This window comes from Anomaloglossus baeobatrachus, chromosome 2, assembly GCF_048569485.1.
Source record: "Anomaloglossus baeobatrachus isolate aAnoBae1 chromosome 2, aAnoBae1.hap1, whole genome shotgun sequence".
In the NCBI taxonomy this organism is placed as follows: domain Eukaryota; kingdom Metazoa; phylum Chordata; class Amphibia; order Anura; family Aromobatidae; genus Anomaloglossus; species Anomaloglossus baeobatrachus.
In genome coordinates this window covers 506,487,778-506,510,431 of record NC_134354.1, presented here as the reverse complement: position 1 = coordinate 506,510,431, position 22,654 = coordinate 506,487,778, and the positions used below count along the sequence as shown (strand labels likewise).

The following is a 22,654-nucleotide window of genomic DNA, read 5'->3' as shown; positions in this document are numbered from 1 at the left end:
CCGTCTGCCGCCACTGCTGCCAGCCATCCGATGTCACCGCTATTTGCATCCATAGGACGCAGACATTATTGAACACATTGGTGGAGAAGCCGCTGTCTCTGGCTTCCACCAATAAGCGCAAGGGACTGCAGATGCAATGACGTCACATCATCGCATGTGCTGTGCAGATTATCAGTGCATCATAGGCAGGAGCAGAACGTCAGGGAACCAGGACCGAGATGAGCATGTGGTGTTTTTTTCTTATGTATGAGATGTTTGTATGTACGGTATGTAGGAGGCTGTATGGGCCTCAAATGTATATAGGAGGCTATGTGGGGGCTCAGTAATATATATAGGAGGCCAACAAGGGATCACAAATTTATATTTGTGGCTATGTGGGGCTCATAGTGTATTTAGGAGGCTATGTGCGGGTTCATACAGTACGTAGGAGACTGTGCGCTCATACTGAAGATAAGAGGCTATGTGGGGACTCATGCCGTATATAGAAGGGTACGTTAGGGCTTACATGTTATAGAGGGGATTATAGAGGGGATATGTGGTGATTTACATTGCATTTAGAGGGGCTATGTGGGGGCTCCCACTGTATATAGAGGGGCTATGTGGGGTGCTCATACTGTATATAGAGGCTCATACTGTGTATAAGAGGCTTTGTGGGGGGCTCATACTGTATATATGGGATGTGTGGGGGCTAATATGGTATGTAGGCGATGTAACGGGGCTCATACTGTATATATGTGGCTGTGTTTACATTCATGTAGTGTATAGAGAGATATGTGGGGGGCCCATACTGTATACAGGGGGATATGTGGGGGCTCATACTGTATGTTGGGGTTTCATACTGTATATAGGGAAGCTATGTGGGGGTTCATACTGTATATAGGGGAGGTATGTGGGCGCTCATACTATATATAAGGGGCTGCATGAGGGCTCATCCTTTATGTCTGTGTCTGGGCTCATACTGTATATAGGGGGAGGTCAGCATACTTAATTCTACTCAATATTAAGTGATAAAGTGATACAATTAATAATAATTATTATTATATTTAATCTATATATATAATTGCCTTATTTTGTCTGTCGGTCTGTCTTGCTCCAAAATGACGTCATTACAGTGACAACCGTCGCCACACTGCGCACGGTAAAGAGCCTGCGACCAACGGCTCAGCTAACTGAACAGCCCGAACTACGGGCCGACAGGACAACGCCCGACACTTTTCCCCGCACCCACACGGACCCCCGACTCCCCGGTGAGTGCTGCACCCCCGGGAGCCCACACCGGCAACCCAGCCGACACATACCCACCAATCACCTACGCCCCCCGCACACATTACCCCACTCGGCTCCACCCCCCCACACTCCACCCTCCGCATGTATACACTGAACACACACACACACCTGGATAGTCACCTGTCCCCAGCCATGCAATCCCCAGCACTGACGTCCTCAGCGCCATGGCCCCGCTCAGCTCCACCCCCCGCACTCCGCCCCCCGCACACATTACCCCGCTTGGCTCCCCCCCCGCACTCCGCCCTCCGCATGTGTACCCTGAGCATACACACACACACACACACACCTGGATAGTCACCTGTCCCCAGCCATGCAGTCCCCGACACTGACGCCCTCTGCACCATGGCCCCGCTCGGCTCCACCCCCCCGCACTCCGCCCCCCACACACATTACCCTGCAGGATGGTGGCTGCACCACGATGGGGGCACATACCAGCACTGGGCCACATCACAGCATCAGCATATTTTTACTTAACTTTACACTGTTCTGGCCTTCTTTCATTACAAGCCATGGACATCATTAAACATTAGACTCATCTATTAAAACTGTTCCTTCTGTTGTTTGTCATTTTAGAACCAATAAACAATTATAAGAATACTAAATTAAACCTAACCCATCCAGTCCATTCATCACCTTATTATTCAATCTGCTAACCTACATACACATTCTAGACTACCCGATACGTTAGAATCGGCCACCTTCTAGTATGTTAATATTGATCTTGAGCAGAATTAATTTCAGCCTATTGGATCAATACTCCACCCCAGTCACGGTCTCTCATGTAATCCCTCAGGAAAATTAATTGCCCACCCTTGATGTAGAGTGATCTATGAAATGCAAGTCTTGATGAATTCTCCCAAAGAACATATACTTCGTTTGAGCATGTCCCACCCATTAGTCCTAGCCATAAACTTGTTGCACCCCTTGAAGTGGCTCCAATGATTGTATTATGGGTTTTTCTCTGGTTTTGAGCACTTGGTGAAGTATAAATAACATTTCCATTTACTGTTCAGATTCTTCAATTGCCGTATACATTTAGAAGAGCCCCTCCTTTTTATAATTAACAATCTGTACCTTGCTACACTAGCCGTGCAGAACACATATCGACGGCAAATGCTTCCCGCTAGTTAGATAAAGTTAATCATAAAATGCAATAAAACTGGTTAGCTATGGTTATTGTCTGGAATTTATGGCTCACAACCAGGAAAATAGGACAGTGCTTTAGATATTGATAATGATGCATCAATTACAAGGCATATAGTATATATGAAGAAATATACATATACAGCGGGTGAAATAAGTATTGAACATGTTGTTAGTTTTCTAAGTAAATCTATTTCTAAAGATGCTACTGACATGACTTTCTCACCAGATGTCAGTAACAAAAATTGATTTTATATTTTGATAGATTGGGCATTTCTCAGCTTGTTAATACCAAATATGTGTATTTTTTTTTCTTTCATTGGTTTATTTTTAGTGTGGCATTTGAACTTGTAGGTTTTTTATTTTTTTCATATTTTTTAAAACTTTATTTTTTACAATTTTTATTTTATTTTTATTTTACTTTTCTAGTCCACCTAGGGGACGTTATGCCTGCACTGTCTGATCGTTTCTGCTGATCAGAGCAAGCATCGCTCTGATCACAAGAAATGCTGATCTCCTGTCAGTGCCTGACGCTCTGCCGCCTCTCACAGGAAGTGAGTTATGCCAGCAACAGGGTTCATCATCTGACCCCACGCTGTCATGGCAGCCCATTGCTGCCTTTGACCTCGTCACAGGGCTGCAAATGATGACGGGGAACAGTGCTATCGCTGCCGCCACTTGTTACATTGTCAAATGCTGACGGATTAACAGCCGCAGATGGGTCTCTATTAGCAGCACATGTCTGCTGATCATGGAGGGAGGTGACCTAGGACGTGTATATATACGTCCTAGATTGTGAAGGGGTTAATATCATTTTGAAGCAATCACTGTTTTATCTGCTGCAGATGAACCAATTATATGAATGTTAAGCTATATATAAACCCTCCTACACCACTATTTGGCAGTTTTTTCCTCATGTACAGTGTACACAGACAGCTGTCAATCAGTGGTGGGGGCGGGGTTATACATAGCTTATGAATATGGAGCACTACCTTTCAGCAGTTTTACTAGTCTACTAATGATGATCATCTGGTGATAAAACAGTGATTTTATCAAAACTACACTAAGCAGCCCAGTAAGTGACACATTGTTGAAATCTCTACATTCTGTTACTGAGTTTAGGTGGCACAACCCTAGTTACAGATTCCTTTTACCTCTCAACGGCTAATGACGTGCTATGGAAAAAAAACAGCTCCATATCCCAAAAGCTATGGCTCTTTGAAAGACGTGACACAAGCAAAATTTATTTATTTGTTTTACATTTCTGATTTTTTTTCACCACTTAAATTAAACAAAAAACTTTACATGTTTTGTATCTACGTAATTGTACTGACCTGGAGAATCATACAGCCATCTCAGTTTTATAGTAGACACTAGACCTTATCTTCACCCTCCTCTGCTCTCTATCTGACCTCACAACCTCCCCTCTCCCCCTATCTGATCACCATCTACTGACCTTTTCAGCCCTGTCCGCCTCACCTGCCCCCCCCTGTCCAGCACCTAGCACACCCCCGCAGAAACCTTGCACATCTCAACATGCACACCCTCTCTGACTCTATCCTTCTGCTGTCCTCCATATCTTCACTCCACGACACAGACAGTGCCACACGCCACTCTCATATCAGCTATTGATTCAGTTGCTCCTCTTGTGCATGGCAGAGTGAGACGATCAATAGACAGCCCTGGCACAACAGCCCTACTAAAAAACTTCGGCAAGTGTCTGCAGCTGCTGAGCGGCGGTGGAAGAAAACGCACTCCCAGGAAGATTTTACCACACTCAAAAATGCAATTCACACATTTAATTCGGCCCTCACCTGGTGAATCTCAGCTTAGGCACAAGAGAGAAGTCCTAGAGCCCATGGGGAGTGCGCCATACACCCGTGGTCTCATTCCACATACGACGTATTGGAGCGAGCTGCCGCCTCACCACCGTGCGGAGCTGCCGCCCAACCTACACCCCACCTACTGTCTCCTCCCCAAAACCCTAAAGAGAATGTAAGCCCGCAAGGACAGGGTCCTCTTCCCTCTGTACTAGTCTGTCTACTGTAACTTGTATATGTATTCTGTATGTAACCCCTTCTCATGTACAACACCATGGAATCAATGGTGCTCTTTAAATTAATAATAATAATAATAGTAAAATTAACACGGTAAAGAAAAAAAACAATTTCACATTTTTGCTATTTCAACACATTTTGAATTTTTTTCTCCACTTACATTATATGATAAAGTAGATGGTGTCAATCAAAAGTACAAGTCACCCCACTAAAAACAAGCTGTCAATCTGTCACGCTCCCCGTGTCCCAGCACCACTCCTTACCCACTGATCCAGTCCACGTGTCCACCGGTCATGGCTACCGCTCCCGCTCTTGCTCCCCAGAGTCCTGTTCCTGGTCTCAGGAGTCTGATTCTGACTAATGTTCTGTATAGGACCGGGCCACACCCACTCACCTGGTTATAGCCCCAGCACTGCTGCAACAGGAAATGACCTGAGGCTGTGCTGAGTATATAAGACTGGCCTCTCCATGTGGGCGGCGCCTGATCATCGCTTGTGTTTCTATGCCTTGTCTTGTGAGCTAAGTGCTCAGGTCTTTGTTCCTGTTTCCTATTACTGCCTTAAAGTACGCTGTGACCTTAGTGACCTGGTCCTGTCTTTGCTTCCTGATACCTGCACCCATTCCTGCCACGTTAGTGCTCCAGCTACCGTGTACCCTGCCCTCCAGGTGGGGTGCTCAGTCCAGTGGATCCACCTCCTGGGCCTACCAGTCCTCCCCGGCGCTCACAGTATGATCAGGCCATGGATCCCGCTGGAGCACAGGCCATGGATTCCGCTGAAGCACAGAAATCAGAGCTGGCTGAGCTGCGCCAGGAGCTGGCGCAACAGCGCGAAACCCTGAACCAGATGCTGAAGTTCATGACGTCCGTGGACCACCGGTTATATGCGTTGCAGATCGCCGCCTTGTCTCAGTCCACTCAGCAACCAGTCTCCAGGTCCGAACCAGTTGTCTCCATGGCTTCGCAACTTCGCCTTGCTGCTCCACCTCGCTACGCAGGGGATCCCAAGTCCTGCCGCGGTTTCCTGAACCAGTGCTCCTTGCACTTCCAGTTGCTCCCGCACTTGTTTGCCTCAGACCAGGCCAAGGTGGCGTTCCTGATGTCACACCTGGAAGGCAAAGCCCTGGCCTGGATTAACCCCCTGTGGGAAAATGAGGACCCGATGATCACCGACATCCAAGTGTTCCTGCAAGCTTTCCGAAGTACCTTCGATGAGCCCGGACGAACTACCGCAGTGACCTCTTCGCTTCTCCGGCTACGCCAAGGGACCCTGACCGTCGGCCAATACGCCATCCAGTTCCGCACGGTCGCCTCCGAGCTGGGCTGGAACAATGAGGCCTTGACGGCGGCCTTTTGGGAAGGTCTCTCTGGCCGCATCAAAGACGAACTAGCCGGCCGTGATGTTCCACGAACCTTGGACGCTTTGATTTCCCTGGCCACTCGGATTGACCTCCATTTTCAGGAGCGTACCAAAGAGATAGTCCGGGAGAAGCGACCACCTTGCCACGCCTTGCCCCCACAGAAACCTACTGCACTCTCGTCCCTACCTTTCCGCGAATCGTCACCAGAAGTGGACCGTTTGACCCAAGCCAAGCAACGCCGTGCAGAACGGCTTGCCCGGGGCCTGTGCTTCTATTGTGGAGACGGGTCACATATGCTTTGAAAATGCCCTGAGAAACCTGGTAGACCCCAGGTCCAAGGGATGGTGGGAACCGCCACCCTTGCCACCGAAATCCCTTTGGTTCCAGTTAAACAGACTGTCCGGGTGACGACAGAGGGGACCCGGTTTTCAGCTGAGGCCCACATCGATTCCGGGGCAGCAGGCAACTTTATTCACCTGGCCACGGTAGACAAATACCAGGTCCCTGTCACCCCGCTGAAGAAGCCTCTCTGGTTTGCCTCAGTGGACGGCAAACCGCTCTACGAACCTGTCCGGTATACCACCGAGCCCGTGAACCTCCAGGTTGGCACTTCGCATACAGAGACCATCGCCTTCTATGTGATCCCGAGGATGGCTCCTGAGCTCCTGTTGGGCCTGCCCTGGATGAAACTCCATGACCCTGTTATTAGTTGGCGCTCTGGCGCGATTACCCGCTGGAGTCCCTTGTGCCACGAAACCTGCTTGCAGCCTGTTCCTCAGCCCCTGGCACTTGACTCAGTCAAGCTGCAGGATCCTGAAGAGACTACGCTATCCAGTGACGTTCCACCGCCCCAGGCATCCGAGACCTTGATTCCACCATCTTCTGGAGATGAGACTTTGACTCCTCCGGCTGCCCAGGATGAGACATTGTCTGATACCCGGTCCGAAACGCCCGATCCGGTCGTCCAAGATTCCAGTCCTGTTTCTGACTGTCCTTCCCTTTCCGTTGCCTCCCTTGCCGCTAACATGGGTTCCCCGATACGGGATATAGTGGCCATGAAAACGGTCCGGGGTAAGCAGTCCTTCCTGGTCGATTGGGTGGATTGCGGTCCTGAGGCCCGGTCCTGGTTGTCCCGGAAGTACGTTGCTGCCCCTCTTCGGTATGCCTTCCTGTCTCGGCGGAGGAGAGGGGGGCTTCAAGGGGGGGATACTGTCACGCTCCCCGTGTCCCAGCACCACTCCTTACCCACTGATCCAGTCCACGTGTCCACCGGTCATGGCTACCGCTCCCGCTCTTGCTCCCCAGAGTCCTGTTCCTGGTCTCAGGAGTCTGATTCTGACTAATGTTCTGTATAGGACCGGGCCGCGCCCACTCACCTGGTCTTATAGCCCCAGCACTGCTGCAACAGGAAATGACCTGAGGCTGTGCTGAGTATATAAGACTGGCCTCTCCATGTGGGCGACACCTGATCATCGTTTGTGTTTCTATGCCTTGTCTTGTGAGCTAAGTGCTCAGGTCTTTGTTCCTGTTTCCTATTACTGCCTTAAAGTACGCTGTGACCTTAGTGACCTGGTCCTGTCTTTGCTTCCTGATACCTGCACCCGTTCCTGACACGTTAGTGCTCCAGCTACCGTGTACCCTGCCCTCCAGGTGGGGTGCTCGGTCCAGTGGATCCACCTCCTGGGCCTACCAGTCCTCCCCGGCCCTCACACAATCAGCTATATCAATGAAAAAATCAAAAAGTTATGACTCATGGAAAAAAGGGAGGAAAAAACGAAAGAGAAAAAACAAAAATCGTCCTATCCTTGAGAAACTAAAAAGAGTGAAAAATCATTGTGTGTGGTTTACATTTTTCTACATAGTATTGTATGGCTGTGTGGCACCCCTGATGCTTCAGTCACCACAGAGGTACTGCATATCAGGCAGAGATGTGGTGCCCCATCCTGAGTAAGGAAGAGCTCATCTACCGGTAGACACAAAACACAAACACTCTCACTCAGCAACACCTCACCGGACCATGGTAAGGGCTTAGTTACAGTCCGAGGCCAGTCTGAGGGGTGGAGCCTAGTTAGTGGGAGCAGCCTGTAGAAAGTGGGCAGTTGAGAAGGAGCAGTGGAGGAGTTAAGACCTGTGGTCTTGAGCTGGTGCAGCTCAGCTCAGGCACAAGAGAGAAGGGGTCCTAGAGCCCACGGGGAGTGCGCCATATGTGACGCCCTGACCTATTAGGTCATCACAGGGTATTGTGCAATCTGCCCTTCTGCACAGTATCCAAGTCCTCCTTAGTTATAGATCCCTGTCCTTCGGTGTTGCTAAGAGCAGAGGCAGTCAAAACCCTATGAACACTTTGCACCACACCCACCAAACACACCATTGGGGGGCCTGAAGGGAATAGGGCCACCCACTTGGGGGGTTGGTAGGGGAAGTCAGAAGTGTTAGAAGAGTGAAGTGTGAGGAGAGGAGAGAGGAGGTCAGGAGCTGGGATCCTCGTAGAATACTAGGTGGCAGACATTGGTCTGGGCCTGGTAGGAGCTGGAACCCCATTGCAGGGGATCGTGTCAAGGGGCACGGATCTGCCAAGGAGGGCAGCCTGCAGCCTTGAGCCATCTCCTGGCAGGGGCCAGGGCACGACGGGGTTCGTGGACCCTAGTCCGGAAAGTAGCTTCAAGCGTCCTGGTAATTTACCCGACGGGGTGAAGTCTTCAAGATTCATCCCTCACCCGCTCCAAAATTGGGGTACTAGCACAACGAGGGGATAGGACTTTCCAAAAACCCAGTCCAGAAAATCCTAAGCGTAAACCCTGAGAGCAAGCTCACTCCGTTAGCCATACGGGTGAGCGGGACCAGACTAGTTCCACACTAGAGGGTCAAAATAGTGAAGAAGGTGTCACGGAAAAGGTCACAGGCTAATAAGCAACACCAAGGGCACGGATCCAAGCGTGCTCCCTCTTGCTGCAGCCGTGCTCAGAATTCTGGTTTACAAGCTGTCGGTGTCAGTATTCTTGGACTGAGTGAGTACGCAGAACCCCTTTCCTCTTCCAACGGCACCCCTTCGCTACCATCACCGGGCCCCGGGGCAAAACCCCCTAACCACGGAAGGGTCAAACACCTTGCTGCCATACCACCGCCACCGGGCGCTCCCAACAGCAGCAGTGGTACTCCATCTTATCACGCACAGTGGGTGGTGTCACAAACTCCTAACCCCTCTGTACATATCCCCCCTTTTACATTTGGGTGTCCGCGCGACCCCCCCGGGTCCAGAGACCCCTCGAGCCACTGCAGTTCTGGCTCCGAGCGGCTCGGCTGCTGACACGGGGGTGGTACACCATACACCCGTGGTCTCATTCCACATACGACATATTAGAGTGGAGGTACTTGGCCGCATACGGGGATCCGGTCCCTAGGCTAGAGGAGAAGAACCAATGTGCTCATCTAGTAAAACCGGAGGCTAAGGATACAGCTACCGTATTTTTCCAAAAATAAGACCTCCCCCAAAAATAAGCCCTAGCAGGGATTTTTCAGCATTTTCGGAGAAAGGCTTAAATATAAGCCCTCCCCCGAAAATAAGCCCTAGTCCCGGATCAATAATGAAGTGTCCGTGCAGCTAAAAAAGATACAGATACTGCAGGACACTTCATTATAGACAGCGGCACCCGGCGATTACACTCACCCGACACCGAGCAGAGGACCTGCAGTGATCACACACCCGCACACATCAGCTCTCACACACACACACACACACACACAATCAGATCTCACACACAAACATCGGATCGCACACACAGTCAGATCACACACATAATCAGATCGCACACACAAACATCGCCTCACACGCAAACATCAAATCACACACACACACACAAACATCGGATCGCACACACATCGGATCGCATACACACTCACCTCATCCAGTGACACCGATCTCTTCTCGCCGGGAGAATCCTGAGAGGCAGTGCGGTGCAGCGCAACGAACAGGACCTGCGGCCGGACACGTGACTTGCTCTCATTCTCTGCTGCCGTAAGTGCTGGATGTGATGTGATGTGTGTGTGTGTGTGTGTGTCTGCAATCAGCTGTGTGTGTGTGTGTCTGCGATCGGCTGTGTTTTTCTGCGATCGGCTGTGTGTGTCTGCGTTCGGATGTGTGTATCTGTGATCGGCTGTGTGTATCTGTGATCGGCTGTGTGTGCCTGCGATCTGCTGTGTGTGATCTGCTGTGTATATCTGTGATCTGCTGTGTATATCTGTGATCTGCTGTGTGTCTGTGTGTGATCTGCTATGTGTATCTGTGATCGGCTGTGTGTGTCTGCGATCGGATGTGTGTATCTGTGATGGCTGTGCGTGCCTGAGATCTGCTGTGTGTGATCTGCTGTGTATATCTGCGATCTGCTGTGTGTGTATCTGTGATCGGCTGTGTGTATGACGCCCTGGCACAGCCAGGTTGTCACAGAAAGAGTTAATACTCCTTGGTAATCTGATCCCACACCGATGCAGCAAGACAAACCACATCCCCCAGGGTAAGAGAAAAGCAGAGCAGAGGGGAGGGGCTGGAGCAGAGTGTGTGGAGAGGAGACAGAAGTGGAGCCTGGAGCTGTAGCTCCCAGGCTGAAAGCAAAGCGTGCTCCGAGAGGGCCGGGACAGGCTGTAGTGAGGAAGGGGCCAGAGGTAGCCGGAGCAGGGCGGTGGCCCCTCGGTACCTGGGTACCCGGATCACTACAGGGGAGTGGATTCCCCGTTCCCGGCTGAGGAGAAAGAGGAAGAGAGTGAAGAGAAAGGCACCTGGCTGCAGGGAAAGAACAACAAGGGCTGCTGCACCGTGTGTGGGACACTAACACCCCCGTACCGAAGGCTGCGGACACCAGCAATTCCTAGTTTACCAGTGACTCTGTGTGACTTACTTGTGAGTACACCCGTGCCCTCGGGCACCGCACTGCAGCACTGCGCCCTGCTCCCTGCTTACCCCATCACCGGACCCCGGGACAACCAACCCCCCACCCACGGAGGGGAGAAATAACATCTAGCTGCTCCATACCATCGCTCCCGGGATCCCCGTCCAAAGCAGCGGTGGTGTTCCAACCTCACCACAACCGTGGGTGGCGTCATGGACAATTTCCCTTAACAAAACCCCTTTTACTGTGGAGCCTGGGATCACAGACCGGGTCACGCTACCGTGATACCCACAGAAGTGACCTCGTGGCCCGGATCTGAGTACCCCCTGGTCCCCGGGCGACACATTTGGCGTCACGAACAGGATCGAACCCATCCAGTTACCTGGAGGAAGTGCGCTTTATTCTGGACTGTCAGCGGTGATCCGCTGCAAAAATTTTGAAAGTCGCCATCTTTGCCGCCATTTTGGGCGCGAAAATCTCCCGCCCAGCGCCTTCTTCTCCAAGCGGTGGGCGCGAAAAAGAGGTTCCGCCCCCTGAGAACGCGGGCGGAAGTGAAGCTCCGGAGGACCGGAAGCGAAAGGAAAACTTTAAAAGTTGCTGGAAGGACTGCTCCCGAGTACCAAGGGGGAGCAGGAGGAAGGAACCGCAGTTTATGTGACCAGGACTGTAAAGGCAGGGACGCCAGGACTTTGCCTAATTCCGTTCCTGGACAAGCAGTAGCCACAACCCCGATGACATCTTACCCGGCTCCGGCAGTCCGCCCAGCCGCCACGGTGATGACGTCGGCTCCGGCAGTCCGCCCGGCCGCAACGGAGGTGGCACCCGATTGGAAGTCTGCCCCAGATGTGGCGCCAGCCACTCCCAGGTACCCCGTCACGGCTGTGGAGCGGCCGGAGTGCACCTGCAGAGAGGAGGAGCAGGCCAGTGAGAGAGGGAGCCCTCGGCAGTTAGCGAGGCCGGTTGTAGCCGGCGCCGAGGGCATCCAAGTGGGCATGGCTTCTGAGCAGGAGGCAGAGCACGGAACCCGTGCCCCGTACTGGGAGTGGCGGCAGTGGTAGTGGAGCATGGACGGCTACCCACAAGTTAAAAAGTTGACTGTTTTATGGACTGTCACCCCTGTTGAGCGCCCTCAAGTTCAGGAGGAGGCCATCTGCACAGCAGGTGGGGGTGGCAGAACAGTTTAGAGTTAAGAAAACGTACCTCCCGATGTGGGAAGATGTATGATTGTAATGTGTTTATTTTTCCAGTTTAATAAATGTTGGTGGCCAGACGGCCCGAGGGCGGGCCGTGTTTTACCAAGGGGGTGTGTGACGCCCTGGCACAGCCAGGTTGTCACAGAAAGAGTTAATCCTACTTGGTAATCTGATCCCACACCGATGCAGCAAGACAAACCACATCCCCCAGGGTAAGAGAAAAGCAGAGCAGAGGGGAGGGGCTGGAGCAGAGTGTGTGGAGAGGAGACAGAAGTGGAGCCTGGAGCTGTAGCTCCCAGGCTGAAAGCAAAGCGTGCTCCGAGAGGGCCGGGACAGGCTGTAGTGAGGAAGGGGCCAGAGGTAGCCGGAGCAGGGCGGTGGCCCCTCGGTACCTGGGTACCCGGATCACTACAGGGGAGTGGATTCCCCATTCCCGGCTGAGGAGAAAGAGGAAGAGAGTGGAGAGAAAGGCACCTGGCTGCAGGGAAAGAACAACAAGGGCTGCTGCACCGTGTGTGGGACACTAACACCCCCGTACCGAAGGCTGCGGACACCAGCAATTCCTAGTTTACCAGTGACTCTGTGTGACTTACTTGTGAGTACACCCGTGCCCTCGGGCACCGCACTGCAGCACTGCGCCCTGCTCCCTGCTTACCCCATCACCGGGCCCCGGGACAACCAACCCCCCACCCACGGAGGGGAGAAATAACATCTAGCTGCTCCATACCATCGCTCCCGGGATCCCTGTCCAAAGCAGCGGTGGTGTTCCAACCTCACCACAACCGTGGGTGGCGTCACGGACAATTTCCCTTAACAAAACCCCTTTTACTGTGGAGCCTGGGATCACAGACCGGGTCACGCTACCGTGATACCCACAGAAGTGACCTCGTGGCCCGGATCTGAGTACCCCCTGGTCCCTGGGCGACACATGTGTATCTGTGATCAGCTGTGTGTGCCTGCGATCTGCTGTGTGTGATCTGCTGTGTATATCTGCGATCTGCTGTGTGTGATTGGCTGTGTGTATCTGTGATCGGCTGTGTGTATCTGTGATCGGCTGTGTGTATCTGTGATCGGCTGTGTGTGCCTGTGATCTGCTGTGTGTGATCTGCTGTGTATATCTGCTGTGTGTGATCGGCTGTGTGTATCTGTGATCGGCTGTGTGTATCTGTGATCGGCTGTGTGTATCTGTTATCGGCTGTGTGTATCTGTGATCGGCTGTGTGTATCTGTGATCGGCTGTGTGTGCCTGCGATCTGCTGTGTGTGATCTGCTGTGTATATCTGCGATCTGCTGTGTGTGTATCTGTGATCGGCTGTGTGTATCTGTGATCGGCTGTGTGTGCCTGTGATCTGCTGTGTGTGATCTGCTGTGTATATCTGCTGTGTGTGATCGGCTGTGTGTATCTGTGATCGGCTGTGTGTATCTGTGATCGGCTGTGTGTATCTGTGATCGGCTGTGTGTGCCTGTGATCTGCTGTGTGTGATCTGCTGTGTATATCTGCTGTGTGTGATCGGCTGTGTGTATCTGTGATCGGCTGTGTGTATCTGTGATCGGCTGTGTGTATCTGTGATCAGCTGTGTGTGATCTGCTGTGTATATCTGTGATCTGCTGTGTGTCTGTGTGTGATCTGCTGTGTGTGTCTGGGATCTTCTGTGTGTGTCAGCGTGTCAGCTAGCAGCCGGGTAGGACGGCGTGCAGCACCGACCGGAGATCACAGGAGGACCTGGGAACCACGCAGACGTCCTGGTCTGGTGAGTATGAGTCTCCTGGGAAGTGGGGGCTCTACTTTTTTGGGGGGTAAACTTACCCCCAACCGTGTTTCTCCAAGAATAAGACCTCCAAAAATAAGCCCTAGCGCTTTTCTGGGGGGCAAAAAAAATATAAGACAGTGTCTTATTTTTGGAAAAACACGGTAGTACCAAAGCCAAGTCCGCACACGAATCCACTGGAAGATGACCATAGAGGGCCAAGGGACAGAGCTTCAAGCCACCCTGTAGGGTCCACGGACACCGGCTCAGGGCACTTTGTGCGCAGGCACAGGACAGGCGGTTGAGAAGTCAGGGCAGGAAGACGACCAGGGGAGGAACATAGGAAGGGTGCACTGGTGCTACAAGGAGAAAAAACTTTTGAGACTGCATCCCTGTGTCGTTCCGTTATTCGATTGCGTCTCTGGCCCTGCACCCCCCGCCATCTCCGACTACTACCCCTAGTAGCCCTAGGGCCTAGCTCTACCTGTGGAGAGCTATACCAACTCAGCTGCGTCACCATCTGCCCCAGAGGCCCCATCCTGCAACGTCAGCTTTCTCTGGCTGAGTACCACAGGTGGCGTCGCGAATAACTATCATCCTTGTAAATAATCCCCTTTTGATAACGACACTGCCGGGGTCACGGAATCGGGCCTTGCCGCCGACACATCACACCAAAGACAAAGGACCGGCCCGGTAACGAGTGCCGCACGGCCCCGGGGCGGGCATGTCAGCTGCGCTAATAGTCATGGATTTATATATTTTCTCTATATTTATATTAATAATATTCACATATATATGAAAAACAGAACCAATTTTTTTTTTTATTGCTTAGAAATTAAACTTAGTTTTAAACCTAGAAAAAATAATAAAAAATAAAAAATAAATATATATCTAGTATATCACAAAAATGAGTACACCCCATCACATAAATATTTTATTACATATTTTCACAGGACAGCACTGAAGATATAACACTTTGATACAATGTAAAGTAGTCAGTATACAGCTTGTATAACAGTGTAAATTTGGCATGCACTCTAAATAACTCAACACACAGCCATTAATGTCAAAACTGCTGGCAACAAAAGTGATTACACCCTTAAGTGAAAAAGGACAAGTTGTGCCCAATTAGCCATTTTCCCTCCCCGGTGTCATGTGACTCAGTGTTACGACAACGTCTCAGGTGTGAATGAGGAGCCACTGTGCTAAATTTGGGGTTGTTGCTCATACACGCTCTCATACTGGTCACTGGAAGGTCAACAATCACATATATATATATATATATATATATATATATATATATATATATATAAAGCTGAGTGGAGGATACCGGGCACCGCCGATCCCCGTATGGCTGACAAAACTGCACTTTCAGGCAGGTGGAAACCTGGGTGCGTGTCCCAAAACAAAGGCGATACAAGATCCACGATGTAGAGATGAAGGGTCGCACTCCAAAGGTTGAATAAAGAATTTCTTTTTATTCCACGGTCACATCAGGGGTACAGGTAGTGAGGGAGGATGAGGGTGTGCCACGTCGGACGACGGCAGCCGTTTCGCAAGTGAACTTGCTTCTACGGGTCCAGTGCAGTGCAAGTTCACTTGCGAAACGGCTGCCGTCGTCCGACGTGGCACACCCTCATCCTCCCTCACTACCTGTACCCCTGATGTGACCGTGGAATAAAAAGAAATTCTTTATTCAACCTTTGGAGTGCGACCCTTCATCTCTACATCGTGGATCATATATATATATATATATATATATACACAAATATATACAGTATATATGCACACACACACAAACAAAAATAATTGTGCTTTTGTAGTAGGGAAGTCCAGCTGTCATGACTCTTCAATCGATGATTTCTAATTTAGTGGTAACTAAATATGTAACAAGCTCCCTGTAATGATAACTGTATGTGGCCAGAATTATTTCATTTCATTATGATTGTAAAGGGAAATTAAAGCTCCTTAACGGAAGATGGAAATCCAACACTTGTAATTATAGATTATGAAATTATTCCGCATAGAATTTCTGTTCTGAATTAGACAAAAAGTAAAATGTTGGGTAAATGTGGTTGTTCTTTTGTCTGGATTCAATATTTCTGTGCTACTTGTATAAATTTAACTGGAGGGGTTAAAAGTGGATTTGTCATCAACCATTTGGCATGGTCAATCTCAGCGCTAGTTTTTGGCTTAGTGCACATGATCAGAAGTCCCGGCCTTCCAGTCATGCGAACTATAAAGCTGGGTGTACGCACGGGGGCGTGCTAACATGCTTAGGGGACCAGCTGACCAAGGAAACTAACGCCCAGAGGACTAGTCCCTGGCCTCATTAGCATATTATAAAGAATCTTTAGAAATACTTTTTCTAAAGATCTCTTTATCTATGCTACTAGATTAAGGGATGGTTAGGAAGGGATTAGCAATAAGCATCTGCATATTGCACCTGACAGGTTCCCTTTAAATCGATTTCTTAGACTTTGTATATTCCTGATGTTAAATGTAACATTTTATGGATGCAACTAAAGTCTGCGAGAACTCATGAGCAGGATTATATCTAGTCTCCACCAATCTATCTGACTCACAGCGGTAACTTGTACTGAGCAGTGTGAGATTTCAGCAGAGAGGAGGGACACTGAGGAGCTGGGGCTGTGAGTTATGCTAAGTGGTAGTTCTAATTAAATTTTAACTTTCAAAAAGCGTTCTAAAATAGATTTCCAAAGTAAGTACACCAGCCTCATCTGATCTAAAGATAATTCTAATAATTTCCATAGCTTGTATTGTAAATGTAGTTTCTAACTTGACTTTTTATCCTAAGGCTCAATATTAACTTTTAGTATTGCCTCTTCCAATAGATGATGCAAGAGTTACAGCCCTCTTTCTCGGTGAAGAGCCTGCTTGCATAGCTTGAATTGATAATTCTAGGAATTGTATTGGAAATCAAAACTATTTTTTCCCTCTTATATACTACCAACATATCCCCCAGCACTGGACGGAGATTGTGACTGCTCACATCAGTCCATATCACCAGTGGGTCCCACAATCTATGTGAAAACTTTTTCTATTCTTACTTATCGCAATCCATATACAGGATACTATTACTGCTCAATTGTTAGTACAAGGCAAACATTCTCATATTCTAGGGATTTCTTTTTTATAATCAGGGGATCACAATTGGGGCTTCTGAGACCTTTCTTTGGTTACTGACAACTTCTCCCTGACAACTCTCTGCACTACCCCATGGTTCTCTCACATGGTTAATCTCGGAAGATAATTGATGTAGCAGCATTTCTGGGTGTAACTAGTTAAAGGTAAAAGAAGCATTAAATGCTGAAAATAAAAGGGATGAACCCCGAGCCTTCCAACATTCTTTAGTCTATTCCTAATAAGGAAAGTTTGTACAGTTCCAGTCCAGCGAAGAGGCGCAGAGTCCCATGTACGGGATTCTCTCTAATTTCCTCAGTTTCTCCTTAAAATCCTCATTTTAGTGCTTTAAAGGTCAGTGTTTATTTTAATGGAATAGAGAAAGAATCCATTAGTAAAAGCTTCGATCTTCTGGTTCCAATAAGGATGAACGGAGGGAGCTAAAGTGAGCAGCAGATCTCCAACTTTCCTAGTAGTGAATCTTGCCTTCCCGAAAGAGAACGAGACAGTATCCTGGGATTTATGACTCCAGATGGGCTTTTTTCTTCCTCACATGTGGCACATTGGGAATGAAGACTTCACATGTGTATATGGTTTTGCCATTTGAGTTAAATCCCTTATTACGTGTGACAGCCTTTCAAAGGGAAGAAGCAAACATGTTTAGTTGATGGGTAAGAAAGAATACTTTTTCTCCCTTTTGATTTTTGCTTGATGTGCTGCCTTTTATTGTGCAATGGTTATGTTTTGCTGAGATAAGTCTGAACTATTCGCACAGAAGGAGCCGTACACTGTGAGCGTACCAAGATTGTCGAATTAGAGATGGTTTTTAACCCTTGTCAGGTATCATCAAAACAAATCACTCATTGTGCCAATCTGCATGGGGTCGTATTGGACCCATGGTACCACACAAGGGTTAAGGGGTATTTTGGTAGTTGGAGTTTATCAATTGCAAGAAAAGCCATGACAATCGTGACAGGGTGTGTTTGCATTTATGCATTCATCATCTGGATGGATGGATGAATATATAGACGATGGATAGATAGATAGATAGATAGATAGATAGATAGATAGATAGATAGCAAATAGAGTTCTGACCAACATCCTGCTCTCCATTTGTAGAAAGCTTTTCTCATACTGTAATTTCATTATTCCTGTTAGTCAAGAGTAGTGAAAGGGTTAATTGTAGATTTCTTGCTTGTTTTCAGGCACTTTCTACAATGATTTAGGGTTGTGAAAGGTCAATCGTGAATTAAGAATGATTAAGAATGATGATTATTTCTCAGGGAATACCCTAAATTGTAGCTAGTAAATCGGATACCCCGTCTACCCTGGTGGTCTAGGAGAGTGAAGAATTGATGGTAAGTTCAAGTGGGTTCAGGAGGTCCAATCTATGGACATCCCGGTCATTAGCCCGGTTTGCCACTCCCTACGCCCTGGACAGCTGGATAGATCCATTAGATATGCCGATTAAGCAGCTTATCTGTGCCTTGGGTGCTTGTTACTGTATTAGTTCTTCTCCCATTCTAAACTGATCTTTTTAATATGACTTTTAGGAAGTCCCATAGAGCTGGCAATATCGTCTAATATTCTCCATGAAATGGTATAAAATCTCCAGCACCGTTTTACCAGTGCATTTGAAGGGCATTGATGGAACATAACTGCAGCATTCAGGAAGACGCTGTAATTAAACTGCATGGCATAATTTACTCTGCTTTCAAGTATTATAATTAAATGCACTGGAGACTAGCGGTCTGGTAAACAGTTTACTGAGCTCACTGGTACGGACTGTGCATTACAGTCTCCTCACTTCACTCCCCTCTCAGCAATGAGAAGTTACTTGTTTTAAGGAGCAAAATCTCTAGTCATCGTAATCTTAGTATAAGGCTACATTTAGGAAAAACAAGTGGGTCTGATATCCAATATTGCAGGCTCCTAGCATTGTAGGACACTTATTAGGACTTCTATTCATGGTGTCTTATCTAAAGTTACTTTTACGAAGAACAATACATATTTTAACTCTTTTTGTTACTGAAATCTACATTACAATTACTTGTAAGCAATAAGGTCTCTTTGAGTATTCATTGATACAAGTAAAAAAAATACGTGCAATTTTTCTATCTTTGTATACAATGTTGTTTCTCCATTTTTCTATACATGACCCGCATGGAAAGATATGCTAGGGGATCACACATGGGGGGATTTGGCAGCTCTTTACACAGGTCTGCTTAGTATATGTATTTTAAATCAGCTCATCTTCACTAATTCTTAGGAATTATAGATAATTCTGCCCTATTCTGAAATCTCCGCTGTCTCTACTGCAGTCTTTAGGAATGTATCATGGATGCCACGGTTCCCAAAGGGTTCTCTATCTTTGATCAACAAAACAGACAAGTTGTTTCTTTATTATGGGAAATTCTCACTGAAAGTTCCAGTGACAGTCACACCCACTGAGACGGGCAGAAAAAACATCCATATAGATTAGGTTCATGCGTATCGCTACATTTAGAATATATTTGAGTTTAGAAAAAGAGAGATATATCCGAGTCACCAGTAATACCATGATACAGCAAATAATCTGAATACAGAAGAATATATACACTACTTTATTGCACAATATTACAATTATTTATTATTATAGCGCCACTTATTCCATAGCGCTTTACATTTCAAAAAGGAGCATATATAGACAAGTACAATACTCATGAACAATACAAGTTACATACTGGTACAGGAGAAGAGAGGACCCTGCCCACGAGGGATCACAGTCTACAGGGAAGGGTGAGGATACAGTAGGTGAGGGTAGAGCTGGTTGTGCGGCGCCATAGTGGACTGAGGCTTATTGTAGATTGAAGGCTTGTCGGAATAAGTGGATCTTCAGGTTCCTTTTGAATGTTTCCATGGTAGGCAAGAGTTTGATATGTTGTGGTAGAGAGTCCCAGAATATAGGGGAGCCACAGGCGAAGTCTTGAACACGATTGTGGGAAGAGGAGATAAGAGAGGATTAGAGAAGGAGATCTTGAGAGGATCGGAGGTTGTGTGCAGCGAAGTACCCTGAGACTAGGTCACAGATGTATGGAGGAGACAGGTTGTGGATGGCATTGTATGTCATGGTTAGGATTTTAAACTGGAGTCTTTGGGCAATGGGAAGCCAGTGAAGGGATTGGCAGAGAAGAGAGGCCGGGGATCAGTGAACAATCACATTAAAAAAAAATTAAAAAGCAAAAAACAGAAGTATAACCACCTAGGTCGCCGCATAAAAATATGTCAGAAGATACTAACTGTCTCCCTACAAGCCAATGTATAACATGGTACGAAAAAGCATGGGTAGTATTATAAACAGCTAAAAATATACTTAATAAATAATAAATAGCTGTAACATACCAACATATCTCATGGATACAATAAAACACACATATGAAAAAATGCCAATACCAGACCCCATCTAGACGTGTAAGCTAATGGTGCTACCCTAAACAACAGTGACTTTATAGGGGATGTTCAAATGCTTACTCAAATAATTATATATAGAGGATTTGAATTGTTAATTAGTTTTCAGATTTGTAGCAATATATATGTGTATATTTATCTATCAATACACAAGTCTGTGATCATCGTGGAAGAAAGAAGTAGGAAGAAACAGGTGGAGTTCAACATATCCACGAGGATAGAGTCGCGGGTGTGCATGTTAAGGTACCAAAAGTAGCACCATTTAGAATAGGTTTAACAATTCAATATTCCTAAATTGCATTTATTTATGTTATTTTTAAAGCGGTACTAGGCCAACCCCTTCTGATTCCACTTGTTTCCCCCAGTTAAAATGAAAGATCTTGCACTCACCTCCCATTCTGACATCATCCCAGCGCTGTCGGTAACCGCAGTTTGCGGCTCACTTGACATTGTGACGTCATGCGAGCCCCATGTCCAATCACTGCCGGCTTCTGTCTCCCCCACCTTTGGATCAAATTAGTTAATTAACAGGAACCGATGCTGCAGCTGCCACTCTCTTCCTGTTGATTGGTCATTTAGTCTGAAGGTGTGGAGAGTGAAGATTGGACTCGGGCCTCCCATGATGTCACAATGTCACCTGAGCCCTGAACCGCTGGATAGTGCTGGAATAGAGCCAGAATGTGAGATGAGTACAGATCTTTTCTTTGAACTGGGGGAAACAAGTGAAATCAGAAGGGGTTGTCCTAGTAGTGAACATCCCCTTTCATTTTATTTTCCTTTAGTAAGTAATACATCCAGTTAGACCAGGTTCACACAAGGCAGTTTGTTTTAGCTTTTCAAGTCTGGATTAAGGAATACAAGAAGTATTTGTCTCTTTTTTTCACTTTTCCTTACTTTTGAACATAAGCATTAAAGTGTGTTACACTGATTTGTGTCGAAAAGTGATTCCCTCCTAAATATAGTGTTTGTGTTTGTATACTGTAACGTACTATAATGTAAATAACATCATAGGGCACAAACTATTCTTTGCTCAACTTAGCTAAAATACATAATAATATGAGAGAGCCAGAACATGTAATAATGGCTGTGACAAAGTCTTCTTCAAGACTATAAGGTAGTTGCAGGTCGTTGAAGATGGCCTGCAATCAATTTATAGTCTAGGCAATGTCCACTTTGCAATGATCATCAAATCTTACTCTCTGTCTATGCGTACGGACTTTGGATTGTGCTATTTCAACCCATCAATTGCCTCCGGTGTATGCTCCCTTCTTCTCCTTTTCATTTCACTATCTTCCTTGTGCAATGCCATTCTTTTCTAAGGTCTGTATTTTCGCTTCTTCCACCGTTTCTTCCCATTCTTCATTCCATTCACTTGTTCACCTGCAAAGCTTTCCCTCCATCCTAGCACCCAATCTGATCCTTCTTTACTGCATTATACAATGATTTTTTTCCATTTTTGACAATCTACAGCTCAGGTGTTATTCACATTAAAATCTTTGTTCATCGTCTTGTAAATTCTGTATGTGTCCATTTTCTGGCTCTAATCTCTCAACACCAGATTTACTAGAAGACTAAGTTTTAACTGTTGAAAGAGTTAAGGGTGCTTTACATGGTAGCGATATCGCTAGCAATTTCTAGCGATAGCGACCGTGTAAGTACCCGCCCCCGTCGCGCATGCGATTGTTTGTGATCGCTGCCGTAGCGAACATTATCGCTACGCAGCGTCACACATACTTACCTGGTCGGCGGCGTCGCTGTGACTGCCGAACAATCCCTCCTTCAAGGGGGAGGGACGTTCGGCATCACAGCGACGTCACCGCAACGTCACTTAGCGGCCGGCCAATCAAAGCAGAGGGGCGGAGATGAGCAGGACGTAACATCCCGCCCACCTCCTTCCTTCCTCATTGTGGCCGGCGGCAGGTAAGGAGACGTTCCTCGCTCATGCGGTGTCACACATAGCGATGTGTGCTGCCGCATGAGCGATGAACCACGACGCTAAACAACCCTTACCGATTTTTGACTTTGGGACGATCTCTCCATGGTGAACGATTTTCACCATTTTTGAGGTCGCCTAAGGTCGCTGGTAAGTGTTACACGCTGCGATATCGTTAATGACGCCGGATGTGCGTCACTAACAACTTGACCCCGGCGACCAAACATTAACGATATCGTAGCGTGTAAAGCCCCCTTTAGAATGTACAAATTTCGTGGAAAGCTAAAAAAATGTATATACCTTAACAGTGCCCCTTTATTATACTGATCATTTGCAGATTGTTACTTTGCAAACTAGACATTAGAAGGGCACTAGTCTGTTATAACTGCAGTTTTCTGTAAAGCTGCCATAGACAAAAGACCTTATTGTGCAGGTCTCAGTGGACCAAGTACATTGTGGGG

The 22,654-nt window shown here is 47.6% G+C and overlaps 1 protein-coding gene across 4 annotated transcripts in view; it reads left to right on the top strand.

Moving 5' to 3' along the window:
- Positions 1-22,654, top strand: part of ARHGAP6 (Rho GTPase activating protein 6) — a 369,834-nt gene that overhangs the window by 191,791 nt on the left and 155,389 nt on the right. The window contains exon 1 of one of the 4 annotated variants that reach the window (XM_075336512.1): positions 17,100-17,484. The exons of the other annotated variants lie outside the window; for them this stretch is intronic. The gene's annotated coding sequence lies outside the window, so the exon portion shown is untranslated. Of the gene's footprint in view, positions 1-17,099; positions 17,485-22,654 lie in introns of those variants that run through there. 4 annotated transcript variants of the gene reach the window in all.